The 15707-nt window shown below is 40.4% G+C and overlaps 1 long non-coding RNA gene across 2 annotated transcripts; it reads right to left on the minus strand.

Annotated features, from left to right (window-relative positions):
* Nucleotides 1–379: 379 nt before the first annotated feature.
* LOC107835706 (uncharacterized) lies at nucleotides 380–9639 on the minus strand. Of its 2 annotated transcripts, none has more exons than XR_001661516.1 (2): nucleotides 8804–9639; nucleotides 380–1040 (listed from the first exon to the last, which is right to left on the minus strand). It is a non-coding gene; the product is annotated as an uncharacterized LOC107835706 (long non-coding RNA). The 2 variants fall into 2 exon arrangements; XR_001661515.1 differs by lacking the exon at nucleotides 8804–9639 and adding an exon at nucleotides 4445–5858.
* Between the last annotated feature and the right edge of the window lie 6068 nt (nucleotides 9640–15707).

A 15707-nucleotide genomic window follows, 5' to 3' on the forward strand; every position in this document is an offset into this window, starting at 1 on the left:
GGGGAAATGCACAGCAGTAGAATTAATGTATTGCACTTAAATGTTTTTAGAGCAACATGTTGCACAATTGAAAATACTTAGTATTAGAATAATTAATAATATAATATGAATGGAGGGCACACATTTTGCCAAGTAAAATTTTTTTAACTTGTTACTGTTAAAAATTTTCAGGACAAAGCGGGGAATGTTAGAAACATTTAATGTTGGAGATGTTAAATCCTGCTCTTGCCTTCGGACTTTAAAAACAGAGCTGTCATCAGAAATGACAGTTTGCAGCTATTACTATGACATTATTGTCATACATCCTGTTTGCATGTGAAGTAAACAGGATGTAAATGAAAAAAGTGGTTGGGGTACATTTACAAATATAAAAAAAAAAAATACTTTTAATAATATATCAACAGAATCAATTTTAGCTCCATATTATACCTTTGCAACTTTGTACTTCCGCCGTCCATACAGACTTGTCCCTGGGGAGGTGGCGCCTGTCTCCTGCATACATTGGGTGAGAGGTGGGGTACACCCTGGACAGGGGCAACACAGAGACACACACACTCTCACTCAGCTAAGGGCATGAAATGCAGCGTCAATTACATTAAAAAAAGTGATATAAAGTGCAAATAAATAAGCTGCGTAGCAGTTTGGGGCTTGACTGCTGCAGTTTTGTTCACTTGATGTTGGCAGGTAGTTTCAGGTAGACTATGTTGAAGAGACTGTTTCTGACCGATCACTGGAACATCCTCTGCAGGGCCCTGTTGCATGGGATAGTGCAGCTGGAGCTCCACACTGAGAAGCGGTACTTCAACACACTCCACAACAAATCTGCAAAAAAAAAAAAAGTGTCCGAAGCGACGGTTGTGTTAGCTTCCTTCTGTATTGAACGGTTGCTTAACGTGAAGGACTTGCATTCAGGTCATGACCTTCTGGAGTTGATCGTCCTCTTCCTTGTTTTTCTCACAGAGAACCAGGATGTTGTCTCCACACCGTCTCTTTCACAGTTTGACATCCTTCCTGCTGATTGACTCATCGCTTGTGAGCATCTTCAGAAACATAAAAAAAAATCAAATAAAAATTGCTGCTTTGATGTAGCATAGAAAGGACGTTGCTTTGTCTTTCAGTCTTCATCGCTCCAAAAACACATCATCTGTCCGAGCTTGCTAAAGTTGAATTCTCCATACAAAGTGTGGTTTGTGAGTTTCTTGCAGGATCAAGTAATCTCCTCAAGATGGCGCTAAAAAACCACCGCATCTGCCTGAGAGTAGCAAAGAAACATATGGAGATCCCTATTGACAGAGAATAATCCCCCCCCCCCACCCTCCAACGTCTGCATATCTGTTACCGGGATCAAATTAATAAAGAACGACAGAGAACTATCAGAATTGAGGTTGAAGCTGCCAGGTTGGATATTAATGTGCATTGTGTGCATTTGGTTTGGAAGCACTGCCTTGTAATCTGTAAAGGGGTAGGACACCATCCCCTAATTCCTTACAGATCCTCTTCTTGGATTTCAGTTTGGAGGCAGCAGTTAAAGCAGCCAAAGAGCCGCAGGGAGCACGGGGAGGATCACTGGCTTTGATAAACAACGCGGATCATTTTGGATTGCTTTTTAAAGTATTTTCCTAGGAGGGTAAAGAAGGGTGGTCAGTGTTATTCACTGCTATTTTCCTGTCATTTCGTATCCAGGCTCTCTGTGACATCCAACTGATTTCCATTTCTCAGGTTTCAGTGTGTGGATAAGGAGAGACAGGAGAAGGGGGGACTCGAGTTCAAACATGACACCAAAGCAATTCACAAGATGCTTTATTTTTTTTCCCCCTTTCTCTCTTTTTTATTGACAATGTCAACCATGGCCATTACAAAAAAAAAAAAAAATCACGTTTGCAATGCTTTTCGGAACAACTCGAGGTCGTGTCGCTTCTCACTTTTAAAGGACATCAAAGGAAACCAGAGCAAAACGGGTTAAATGTTGTGGGAAAATTTCAGGCCTTTGAAATACAGATGAGCGTCACAAATCAAAGCAAAGTCTGTTTCCAACCCCCCTAACTCCAAGAAAACACGATGAAGCATTTCCAAGAAAGGGTATTTTGCATATCTGTCCACTCTTGAGTGTCCCGGCAGCTGGACCCGCTTCACCCTCCAAAAATGCCTCTCCTCTCGTGTGCCGGCATCAACAGCAAACACTCTGCTGCGCGTCCTAATGAAAACCATTCAAGTCAATCAAGTTTAGCGGAGACCAAAGGCCAGTGTAATTTGGGAAAATTGCTGAAACTCCAAAGTAATCTTCTGTAATGTGATCTTGCGTATTGAGCGCTGGCTGTACTGTACGTGTCGGATAAGAGCTCAGTCATTTTCTTCAAATGCAGTCCTGACAAGCAGCATGGCTATCCACCTGCAAGTAATCATCATTCTAGTGTTAAGTGCTTTGATATTAAAATGACTGATTTAAGACCATTTGCTGCTAGCAGATAGGGGCCTTAAAGCACTTCCACATGTTGATAGAGAGGATAAGGCGAGTTTGTGAACTGGCTTGGCTGCGTGTTGCAGAGCGGCCAGCGATAACATGTCCTGCGCGTAGTAATAGAGCAGTTACGAAAGCAAACTTACATTTATCATGAATGATGTGATCAGAACCTTTTAGATAGTACCAAGAGCAAGGGTTTAGATTTATTATGTTTGTTTTTTTGACGTCAAATTGAAATGTTGTGCAAGTTGCAAAGATGCCACTTGAGGGCAACGTTGGCTAAATAAAACATCCACAGCGTTAACGCTACCTTTTTTTTTTTTTTTTTTTTTAGGGCTTTGCTTAACAGCCAGAAAAAATAATTTGATTAAATAATTATGTTTGATTTTTTATTTATTTTATTTTTTTTTTAAATTGCCCATCTCGATTTCTTTTGCGGCATCTTAAAGATAAACAATATTTGTTTATTGCCGGAGCCTTTTAGCTACTTCAGGGAGGGTCTGCGGAATCCAAAATGCTTGGATCCAGAATAACAAACATCCTCTAATCAGCGCATTTTTCGGAATTGCCTTTTAAAAACTGAACTCATGCTTGGGCACCTGTTTCAAAGAGCAGGCTTGTTTATCAAAGTCCTCCTCTGTCAACAGACGAGGACTCTGTTGACAGAGGAGCGAACGTGATGACGGCTGGCTCCTCGGCCCACATCTGATTTCAGCAAATGTGCAATTGTTCAAAGTGAGTTGTGCTTCATTGATTTGTTTCAAGGCAGAGGAAAAATAACCTGAGGGCTTCTACCAGTTAGAAATAACAATGGAGTCCTTCTTTGCTGTTTGCCGCTTGCTGGCTTGACATCATTGGTAAAGCAGAGGGATTTTCACTGTGGATTTAACTAGTAGTTGGGGACTGGGGTAAAAATAAATCAGATACTCCTCATTGAAGTAGTTTTATTTTGGCATATAGAATTTCAATAATACGAGATTAGGGGAGCTTATAAAGCGCTGTTCCGTGTGTTGTTATTTTTGATGAAATGCTGCATTTATCACAAAAATGCCGGATGTAAAACTGGAAATTAAAACAAATCTTTTTTTCTTTTTTTTAAGATTAAATTAAAGCTCATTGTATTAGTTTTGATCAATCAGAACATTGATAAATATAATAACTGAATGGAAATTTAGTTTAATTAAAGAGCATGTTTTGATGTATTGGAAATATGAGTGACTATTCTACACATCTGACACACTAGCAAATGGGATGTGATCCCAGCTAATTCAGCTATTAAATTTCTACTAACTTTTAATTTAAGAAAAAAAAAAAACTCATAGTGATTACCTAATCTCATGCTATGTTCTGCATGCACTGAGATTCAATCACCTCTGCATAGCGAATGCTGGAAGTGTGTTGAGATGGCAGCGCAGACATGACTTTAATCTGGTTAATTGAGCTTATAATTTTTTGGAACAACTCATACATTGCAGATAGAACAATAATACGAATAAAGGAATTTATTGACTTTGAATTTACTTACTGAGAAAAATGACTGACTCTGTACTTACACAGTGGCACAGTATGAATTTTTTACATCCAATTTTAATCCCAGTAGCCACACATAAGCTAAACCTAACGGGAATACGTCATAAATCATAGAAACAGTAAAGAGATGACAAAGGCAGATAGCAGCTTTAGCAGGTTTCCTTGAAAATGTGCAAAGATTTACTAATTTGTGATTTTCAGATGGAGCAACATCAAATCTTCTAGTGTAATTTTTAATTTTTTTAATTTTTTTTTTACAAACAGATAATGTCGGATCTCACAGAAAACATGTATTTAAAGCAGCCACGCATATTTGTCAAAATCAGCAGAGGAGCAGGGTAGAGGTTACCATTAGAATGAAAACAAAAGCACATCTAACCCTGACAAGACATCAACAAGGACCACATCGCGATAAGACAATTATTGTTGTGGTCAGATATGAAAGCGTCTCACCCCTTTCTGTCTCTTTCTGTGACTTGTCGTTCAGCGATGCAGTCGGGCCGGAAACTCTCTGAGCCGAAATGGTTGGTGACTGAGCTTTTATCAAACCGACTGAGGGCGCTTTGTTGTTATTTTAGGATTCCTCATGGGTGCAGTCTGAAAGAGCAGACGAGTGGGTTCCATCATTACATGGGTGCACATTACAGACACAGAGGAGTGTAACAGACACCAAGGAAAAGAAGATAATGTTGGGATGCTTATGCTCATGTCAATTGCATTGACTAATTTTTTTATCTTTTGAAGAAGAAGACTGTTTTTTTTTAAGGCAAGGGTTCAATATGATTCTCTCGGTTCATCTCATCTACTTTTCTCTAAGCTTTTCGCCAAACATATGCAAAGTCAAACTCCAGATATTTTGTGAGGACCCCACGAAATTGCCAACTGAGGAACAATAGTAGAAATGCAACACCGATCTTTTACCGTTTGAAGCACACTTGATCTGTGGTACGCAAAAGATTCAAGAAAACGTTGGAAGAAAATCTATAAGGAACGAACCACGAGATCCATCCGGAAATGCAAGACAAAAGTTCAACATTCTCTAAGCTGAAAGCCACTGTAAAACATTGAACAGGACTTATCTGGTGCAAAATAAATGGGTATAAAAGGTGCTGGAAACTCCTTGATGAGAAAAAGGGATCATCTGGCTTTTTGTCAGCATCTGTGATTTTGAGTGTGTTTTTGTTATACGCAGAAAGAACTGGTAACTTTCACATCTGTGAAAACATCAATAAACTATTAACCAGGCATGTATGATTTTTTTTTTTTTTTTGCAAGACAACACCTAAAGCGTATTGTACAACAGCTTGGCTCAGAGTTAAATAGTCCAGGTGCTACATATACAGCCTTGTGTCCAGATCTGATGGATCCAGCATGCAAAAAAAATACACAATACCCCAAACCAAGCGAAACCTGGAAAATGTTTCATTTTCAAAACCACGGGTCTGATCAGTTCCCAGACACTTATGTAATAATGGACAAAAAATTTATATCAAACAGAAAGTTAAACATGTAAAAGACTTTCGTCATCTAATATGGTGTAGTCCTACTGATGAATCGTTTAGATTCAGGTCATCTGTAAATATTTGCGGCTTATCCTTGCATTTAATTAAATGTCTATTTTAAAAATACGAGGATTGAATCTGCTCACTGAGACGCCATCCTCACCACGGCTATTTTTGAACGCGGCTCTCACATCCGTTGTTACAACTGTAAGTCAAAAATCTAATTCTCCGGTTAACATCTATTTGATTCTCCATTCATACAAAACGACTGATCACAAGCCCTGACGATGTAGCACGGAAAGCAAATGCTCAGCCCCCCCGAATGGTTCTGTGGCGATGCGATATTCGCCGGCGGGGGGGGGGGGGGGGGGGGTCTGTGTAGCGGAGTTGTTGTTGTGTCTGCTATCACAAGGCTTGAAGGTGCTTCCGGTGTGGCCCCCCGACACCGATCACAGGCAACCGCTGTTTTAAAACAAGCGGAACGATATATTCCTCTCGCTGCGTGACGATGACCCCTGCTCCTGACCCCCTCCAGCGGCGCCTCACCCCTCCAAACAATAACAGTCAATTCCCCCCACACATCTGACAAAGCCGGAGAACAACTTATAAATGATATGCATCTCCTGCTGGTCCCATGGCAACCGCCTCGACTTTATTGTTGCGCTTCTTTGATCCCGCCAAGCTTTGATTCATTTCTCTTTCACCCTTTTAGCTAAACATATCATGTGAATTTGGAGCTTTGTTCCTGACAGGCCCCGTCTTACCTCGCTCTCTCCACAGGCTCCTGACGCCTCCCAGAGGAGCCGCGGAGGAGGAGAGGAATTCCACCGGATTCAAAGCACTTCGACGGGCTGCTTTTTGACTCCTCCGTCTGTCTTGGCTTGCTTCTCTCCCCTCCACTCCCCGTGTTGACCTGCTCCTCGTGATTCCCCCCCACCCCGCCTACCCTCCTGCCAAACCATCTTCCTGGTCCTGAGGGACCAACACCGTACAAGCGCAGGCGTACATGTTAACAAGGGGCACCGGGTTTCAGACGTTTATTTAAAACACTTTTAATAGCGCGTTCTTTAGCATGACGAAGTCTCGTGGAGAATCAAGTTAAATTAGCACGTTCTCGTTAGATTTTATAGGTTTGTCGAGGGGGCTTTAGATGCCCTGCCAAGCTCCTCGTAAACTCCACACTTTGAGTTTTCATTGAGAAACTCATTGTTGGCATCTTGACATGGTCTTAAACTTCCTTCCAATGAGTGCGGCCGTAAACTGGGAGGACTTTTACCCAATGAGTTCGCAATGAAAAATGAAAACGAGTATGTTTTTTTAGCACCATCTGGTTTCGATCAGGACAATATCCTAAACACGACCGGTTTTTTAAATCAGCCCTAGCCTCAACCTGCCTCCCAGACATCGGCCACTCATTATTCTGGTCAGGCGTCTGCGACAGCTACGCGGGATTTTTAGCCTTTTTTTTTTTTTTTTCACCGCTGAAATCTGTTGATATTCCCTTCATAATCACTGCGCTCTTTGTTTTAAGCTCTCAGAATGGCATTGTGGGCCCTCTAATTGACTTTATGTGCGTGCATGTGTTGCTCACATTGATAAATGCTTGCACGCAATCGCAATATGACGTTTTAATAGTCGTGACACATGTTCTGGTCGAAGCCTTAAGATGACCTCCATATATTTCAGGCAACAAGAACAACAAGAGATGAATATAACCTTTCAGAAAGTTGCTCTGCTTTCATTATGTCAACTAATACCACCCTCACATTTCTCGAGTCCAGCCTGTAAATTCAAATATATGTGCTGCCGGGTCCTGTGCATGTGCAGCAGCAGAAATAAGTGTCTTTGATGGAAAAGTCTGGGACCAGTTAAGTCTGTCACTGTCAATAAGAGCAATATTCTAAGCTGGAAAAGGAAGATGTGTTAGGTGATGTGGGATATTTTTCCTCCGGCCTTTATTGCCCAGTTATTCTTCGTGTCTGGCTGAAATTGCAGAAAAACATACTACGCTACTGAAACCATGAGAGCAATGATCGTGAATTCAAATGCAGATTGTTTCCATGCTTAGCTGCGCGCTCCAAAAGTACCCCTTTGAACTTTGTCAAGGTACGAGCCCGATAGACGATCGCGTCCAGTGAGTCGGAATGTGAGTTCGGATGAGGCGAGTTTGTCAGATTCAAAGTATCTATAGAAAATAACAATGTTTAAGCAGGGATTAGACGTGCTGTTCGTTAAGCCCACATTTGTGAATTGCTTTTTTTCCACCCCTCTCATAGATCAGGTGTAATCTTAAATGTCGTTTTGTATTAGCAATAAGTAATAAAAGGTAAAGAGTCTTTCATGTTAATTTATGTAATGTGCTTCTCTTAGAGATTTGAGTTACCAAGATAAATTAACTCTTCAATAACAATCAAATTTATTGGATGTGGCTGCATTTTACGTTAAAGACCAACACTAAATGATGCATAATTGTGAAGGGTAAGGAAACGGCTGCATGTTTTATTAATTTTCCCAATGAAAATCTGTAAAGTGTGGTGTGATTTTTTTTTCTTGTGAAAAGGTTAATATGGCATGAATGCATTTACAAAAATTTATAAACATACGTTTATAGCTGATCAGTATATGTGCACATCAGAGATGCAAACTGAGGCAGAAGCTGCACTTTTCATAACCCTTCTCGACTAAATATATCTGAAATCAGAGCTGTTTATTTGTTTTGGATGAAAGCAGTTAATATATTACTGCTACTGTACAGGCCTGAGTATTCTGAATGTCTTTCTCGCATATGCCAGATGGGCTATTAAATCAGCATCACACGTCCTATAAATGTCACCACAAAAACTGCAGTGAAAAGGCTGCCGTCACACGTTAGAAGCTTAAATGTTAAACATTTTTCTTTCAGGGATTTGCAAAACTAACTGGACCTAGTATTTTCTTTCAACGTAACGTTAAAAAAAAAAAAAGCATTCTCTTCAGCATTTCCTTTTGGCTTCTTGAGACAGATTTGCTCTCAGTCTCTACCAGACTGATCTCTTAAACCTCTACACACACTTGTTTTCACTTCTGGCCACTAATTTGCTTGGGTTAAAGGTGGACTGGCTGTTCTGAGAATTACGTGAACTCGGCCATCGTCTGCGCTCATAATAACGATTTCAGTGCAAACAGGTGCAGTGAATAATACGGGGACGTCGGTCAAACTCCGGCTTAATCAGTCATTCATTCGTACATTCATCACTGTCGTGCTAATCTTTAAAACACCCGTGTTTTGGTTCTGTGCTTTCTTCTCAGGTCTTGTGTTTTTGCCGCTTACCCAGAGCCGAGTATACTTCCCCAAAAAGCAAACGGGAAACATCCATCCGGCAGCATCAAATAGCTCCAAGAGCAACATGAATCTGAAGCAGAAGTTCTGACACTGATGGGGAAGAATTAAAAATTGCAGCTTTCCTAATTCCCTTCAGGCCATGAGCACTTAAATGTATTTTCAGATTTGCTTTAGTGAATACTGCAGCTTAATGAGGGGGTGGGGTGGGGGGGAGGGACTAATTTTCTTCCGTTAGCTTTCGAAGTTTTTCATTGCTGGAAAGCAGTGGGAGCCACTTGAACACATTACACTTTTACCTTTTATGCAAATAATTGACGCATTTCATATTGTCTTGCATTCCTTCATGAGTTCTTCTCTTTGCAAATCAGGGAGCAGACTTAAAGGCAATCCAGGAGGAGTTTATGGCTTTTTAGATGTTAGAGCAAAATTATCAATACACCATTACTGTGTTAAAAAAACACTTAAAGCAAAAGTTTTGCCAATTTACTAGCTTAATGGGCTTAAAAGGTGGTTAAAGTTAGGAACTAAAAGTCATATATTGATCTCAAATAATATCCTGTGATATCAATTGTGATATGTTTTTATTGTGGAACTAGCTTAAAGGGGAAATCTGATAAATCTGATGGATTTTAATAGTCTCACAAATTACACAGAGGAAGAACAAAAATCTTTGATGTTTGCATAAGATACTGGATACTGTTTACCAGTATTAAAGATAACTAAACATCAAAACAGTATAAATTTTAGTTTCTGTTTACTGTGTGTGCGCGCAATCTAAAGTTCCTTATGTAATATACTTTTGTGAAAAGTGGCACATATAAAAAAAAACTAAACAAAAAAAACAAAAAAAACAATCCACATTATACCAAGAAGAAAGAAAATGAGGGTTGTCTGGACAGTTTAAAAGAAGGAAATACAGAATTAATTCTGCAATCCCGGGACAGGATGTATTTCTATAATCTCCTGCTGTGCCTCCATCTGACAAACATGAGCCACACTTCATATCCCACAGGGAGCAAAACGTTTGAAAGTTCACATTGGTACCTCACCAAACTTGAGTCTTCAGAGCATTAATTAACCAAAATGATATGTAGCCAACTTGAATCACAACAAATCCACACCTTATGCATGAGCGCTGGCTTTACTTTCTGCACTGCTGTTGCAGTACAATCACCGACCAATGGAGGGCAGTGTGACTTTGGTGAAGCCTGATCAAAGATCCAAAGCTGCAAAATGTTTCGTTCAACATCCTGCTGTGGGGAGGATAAAGAACATGATCTATGAATTGCACTGTGTGTCTTCTGCCATTCAGATGTGACACTCTAACAGGTTTTGATCCTTCGCATGATTGTGGCTGATGAATGGAAAATATTCTGCAAGAATTAAAAGGAAACCACGAAACACACTACCCTTATGGTATGTTTCTGTGTCAGCCTTTATGACTATTTATGGCATATATGTTTTTTGTTTTACAAATTTTATCATTGCGTAGCACACACACATACACACACACACACACACACTCACATGGATGTAGGGATTGGGGTCTTCTTATTTTTTTACCAGATAGAGTGATTTATTATGCTAAGATACTTTTACATGAAATAGCTAAAGGTTCAACAGAATTAGACAAAACTTTTCAGACACAAACTATCATTATTTCATGTTAAATTGAATTCAAGGTGTTTAGACTTTTTTTTTGTCTTTGAAATTAAACCGAATTTATTCCTCTCAACGTTGTTGTTTAAAGACGTGTTTAAAGAGCCTGCACATGGTTTGAGGAAGGTGGGTTAAATCCAAAAACAACCCATGTGAGCTAACCTCACACCTGAGGGTGAGACCCCCACAGCACAACCTCTGCTTTTAGAGGGAGGAAAAATGTGATCAGAGAAGCGAGCGCTTGTGTTAAAATCTTAAACGCACAAATGGGAGCTTGTATGGCATGGATTTAAACTGACTTTGATTGTGTTAATTGTTTGAGTCAGCTCAGTTCCTCACTGCAGAGATCTTTACGACCTCATGAATGTTTTTTTGTTTTTTTTTAATGTCCAGTGAAATTCCTCCAGCTGCACATCAGGGACATTCAAACCACTCAGACACACACACACACACACACACACGCAGGCTCACGCTGAGTTATTACTGTACCTCTCCTATAATTCTCTGAAGCGCCACTGCAAACAGCTGCCTGATTAATAAGTCAGATCCTCTAAATGTGGCTCAGAGTCATGTATCTTTTAAAACTACTTAATAATGGTAATCAAGATTATCAGCAACGTAGCGATTACATCTTTACACTTTCCTCTCTTAATTATGGATCTCTCTCCCTCTGTGTGGATGAAAGGGCTGCTGCTCAGTCTCAGGTGGATTGTTCATCTTAAGTGTTTATGATGGTGTGTTTGCATCACAGCGAAGCTATGCGCCCTTAAAGTGGCAGTGCCTGTGAATCAACCACAATGGCGGCGCTCCTATGTTTTATTTATTGATGTGTTTTAGCTAGGGGAAGACCTCACGTTCATTACCATAAAGGCCCTCTAGACATTGAGTCGCACACAAAAGACCGAGCCGTCGTGCGTGCGTGCGTCGACGGGAGCTGAGCAGGCCGCTTTGCTCCGACTTTGCCTCTCGCCGCCAAACAGCGCGAGCTTGAAGCTGACAGTGTCAAAGTGTCTTTGTCTCGTGCACATAAACTGTCCCTGAAGCTGTCGTTGTTGAGAGAGATGTAAAACACGAGATTTTTTTTCTCTCTCTCTCTCTCTTTATGAGGGAAGTTGTTTTCATTCCCTACTTCTATTTTTTTCCTCTCTTCTTCTTTTTTTTTTTTTTTAATATGTCATATCTTTTCTGTCAGGGCCCCGAGGCGCCTAGTGGTGTTCATGCGAAAGAGGAAGAGGAGCGCGCGCAACTGCAAACCCAGCGGAGTTTGACCATACTGTACCTGCACTCATCCTTCTCCATGCTTATTTTGTTTAAAAAAAAAAAAAGTTCAAAGTGTAGTGCGTTTCACACAGTCTTGTTGCCATCTGATCTGTGCGTGTGTGCAAGCATGTGTAAAGGAAGGCAGATGCTGGTAAAGTAAGTAAAAACTCAATATGAACCCTGCAGAGGCCTCCCCCCTCTGTTCAATTATTTAGAGTCAAAGAAAAAAAAGAAAGAAACAAAAAAAAGCAAGGAGTAACGTGTTTCCTCTGAAGTTACCGCTCCTGTTCGGGCAGCACCGAGTAACATATTTATCTAGGCTCATCTTTGCCAAATAGCCGGAAATGGAAACAAATACCTTCAATTGAATTCCCGGCTCTAGCGTTTTCCTTGAGCTGCTGCAGTATGCGTGTGTGCGGTGCGTGAGTGTGTGTGTGTGTGTGTGTGTGTGCACTGTGGCGGAAAGCCTCCTCGGCACCAAAGATTGTGGAAGCGCTGACAAGCAATATTTTTTATGGCATCTGGATGTACACTTGGCAGTTTCGGTATTCTACCCATCTCTTATGACGGGAAGGCAGCAAAAAAAAGAGAGTGATAGAGATGACGAGGAGTAAGCAGGAGAAAATGCTCACCTCTTTAATTTGATTAAAGATTTAGGAGAGAAAAAGAGTCACATTTCCTCCCTGACACGTCTCTACCTGCACGGCGCACTCTGACACCTGATTCCATAAAGAGGATGTCACAGCCGAGCACCGCGGTAACGCCGGTAATTACTCTGAAGTCAAATAAATAAATATATTTGCTTCCCTTTGTGAGAGTCTGACAGGTTTTCCAACATTTTTGACGGGTAAAATTGCAAGTGTGTGTGTGTGTGTGTGTGTGTGTGTAGGGGTGTACTTTTTTGTGGTTGTGTGTTCAGATGTGGTGTCTTTGTGTGGGTGTGTGTTTGTGTTTACATATAGTGAGGCGCTAGCAAAGGAGGGAAATCAGACAGGATGAAATTTTGACAGCTACAGTATAGCTTGTTTACCCCCTCTTATCTTTTTTTTTTTTCTTGACTGTGATAATCTGCTCAGCCGCGCGCACCGACGGCGAACCTCTATTTGAGACAGATGAGGAGCGAGGTGCAGCTTTGTAAATAATAAGGTTAGAGTTTCTGCACAGTTGCTAGTTGCTGCGGCTGATCTCGCTCCCATTAGCGACAATTGGCTGTGACCTCACCTGCTCGGCTCGGCGCTGTCATCACGGCGCGGCGGGCTATCATCATCCGCCGTGGTCATACGAGGAGACACCGGGAGAAACGCTGCTCTGCTGAACCAAAGCAAGTCTGATGCTTGTTGTCATGAAGGCTCACTTCTTGACTTTTTGTACAGTTTATCTGCAAGAAACAGTTTCAGCGAAAAAGAAAGAAAGAAAAAAAAACATCTTAAGGAAAAAGGCTCAAGTAGCGATGTGCCTGCTAGCAAAAACTGGTGATGTTCGTAACTGTGACTGTACAAGCTGTTCAATACGAAATGGTAGATGCTGTTATCTGTCACGTATTTTGTGTCTAAATGTTTACAGCTTGCTCATATAATCTGATTGACCATTACAGTGTTTGCTGGTCCTCTGTGGCAAAACATATAATTTAAGGCTGTTGAAAAATAACTATACTCATGTCTAATTTGTGACTTTTGTGGTGTGCGCTTGACCTCTGTTTCTCCATGTTGTCCTCTGACATGTCCATCCAGCATGTTAAGTCTCTGACAGCTGGAGATACCAGTCGACTGAAACCCTCCAAGGACTATTGGATATAGACTGTTGGTGAATGTATGCTTGTGTCATTTTTAGTTTTCCATAAAGTGCTTCTCTTGTTTTTCAACGTCTGTATTAAAAACTCTTGAAATGATATTGGGGCTTTAGTGATTTATAATTCTTTTATAAAAAATTGGGGTTGTTTGAGTGATTTGAATGCATCATATCGTTAGCACCTGAGTTTAATTCAGAGTTTTCTGTTGTGGCTCATATTTTGTAATGGGTTTGCATTACATTTGCTGTTACACCCCAAATCTGCATGGATGTAAATCTCAGAAGTACCTCAGTCAGTAATTCAAATATTCTAGCAGGTTATAACAGGTTGAAGGGTTGGGTATTCCTGCTTTATGACTGATATGATAGGTATCGTCATACAATGCCAGTAATGTGATATTCTGTGTTCAATATCGACTCAACACGCAAATCAAATGAACGGATGGTTGGAAGAAACCTGAACCCTATTTGACAACCTTTGCATAATTGTTTGCTCATACGTATGTTTCACTTCTTCACTGTGAGCAGACATGTTTACGTTGTTTTTTCCAAGTCAAGTCTCAACTTTCTAATGACTGAAATGTATATTTTTTCATTTGGTGCATCTCTGAACCCTTGCATCACTGTAGGTTATGATTTCAAATATGTAATGTTTGCCCTTAGGCTTAAACCACCACATGGACATAGTTATCTTTTAATTTTTACTTTTAGTTCATTCAATTTAACATCCAAAGACCTGCTGAAGGCCAACTTATATTATTTTGAAAATTTATCAATATTTAATTGATCCTAATATTTACCCACTACCAAAAATTATTTAAAAGTTATGGCCTAAGAAAAATAGAAAGAGATTTAAAGATGTTAATGTTGAACTTCTGAATGAATCAAAGTGCTTTTCTTTGCTTCTGTATTGACTCAGTTAACGTCAGTTTATATCGATATCTTCAGATCACCCTCTCCTCTAAGTAGAGATTTTTCTTCTCCTCACTTAGTCCTTTCCCGCCAATCCGGGTGTCACGTGTTTCCACGGAAAAAAAAAGAGGCTCCACAGCGCCATCTGTGTTTCAACTCAGGCAATACAAAATAGCAGGGGGGGGGGGGGCGGTTTCTACGCAAATTGTGACGTCATCCGTGCACCAGTCAGCTGAACAAAGAAACACCAATCAAGAATGGCAGTGAATGTTGTGCACTAGTCTGATGAGGAAACCCAGATGAAGACACACATCTCCCCCTGGTAAGAGTGCCACCGTACAAAGTTATCAACTTCTCTGTTGTTTTGTGACATTAGTCTCTCCTGTGTAAACAAAGAAGGAACGCGCATAGCATAGCACAGCCCAGCCAGCTCCGCCATCTTGCTACTGAACGGTCAATGCATAATTTGGAAGATGGGAGAAATTTACGCCCTCTCCCAGGGTGGCAGGAGTAAAATGACATCACTCTGTTCTTGCCGCTCTGGTTTGGGAATTTGGGCAGCTTGTCCAAAAACACATAAACTGGACAGAACTTTGCATGGTATTGGAGAAATGTGAAGTCTGTCGCAGTGGGAGAGACCTTCTAAGGTTTTCTGAGTTTTCTGCACTTGAATTCTTGTGAAATATGGAATGTTCTGGCCATCAGAGACGTTTTTGTCTCAAGTAAAAGAACACGTCTCTCTCTTCTTGTCGAGTATGTATGACCCTACAAGTGTGTGTGTGCAAATAAAATATATGCTAAAAGCCAAATAACATCTTTGTTATTAAATCTCATTGGCGGTGGCTGTCACAGGTCTTTGAGCCGGTGTTGGTTTTACTATAATCTCAAGAACATTATTTTGAACATTTCAACATTATACATGTTATACATTTTTGATTATATTCTCCCCATTTCAACTTTTTTTTGTCCTTCTGACTTCAATATTAAAAGGTAAGCAACAAAACAAAAAAACTACTTTCTCCTCATTTTTTTTTCTTCATCATAAAACAGACCAAAATGTGAATGTTAGCTATTGAACATGGCTAGCTCAATTATCAATAAAACCAGAAACAGAATGAAATAACTTGGAAATCACAAACAGTTCCAATTAGTAGGTGCTGAGCAAAGACTGCTCTAAAGCTCCCTGACAATAATGAGGGGCAATTTTGTTTATAGCCAATTCATTATGAATTCTGTAACTTACTTGCATACTTAAATGCATCATCTGCACACG

The sequence above is a fragment of the Poecilia formosa genome, unplaced genomic scaffold, assembly GCF_000485575.1.
Source record: "Poecilia formosa unplaced genomic scaffold, Poecilia_formosa-5.1.2 Scaffold19, whole genome shotgun sequence".
NCBI classification, from domain to species: Eukaryota; Metazoa; Chordata; class Actinopteri; order Cyprinodontiformes; family Poeciliidae; genus Poecilia; species Poecilia formosa.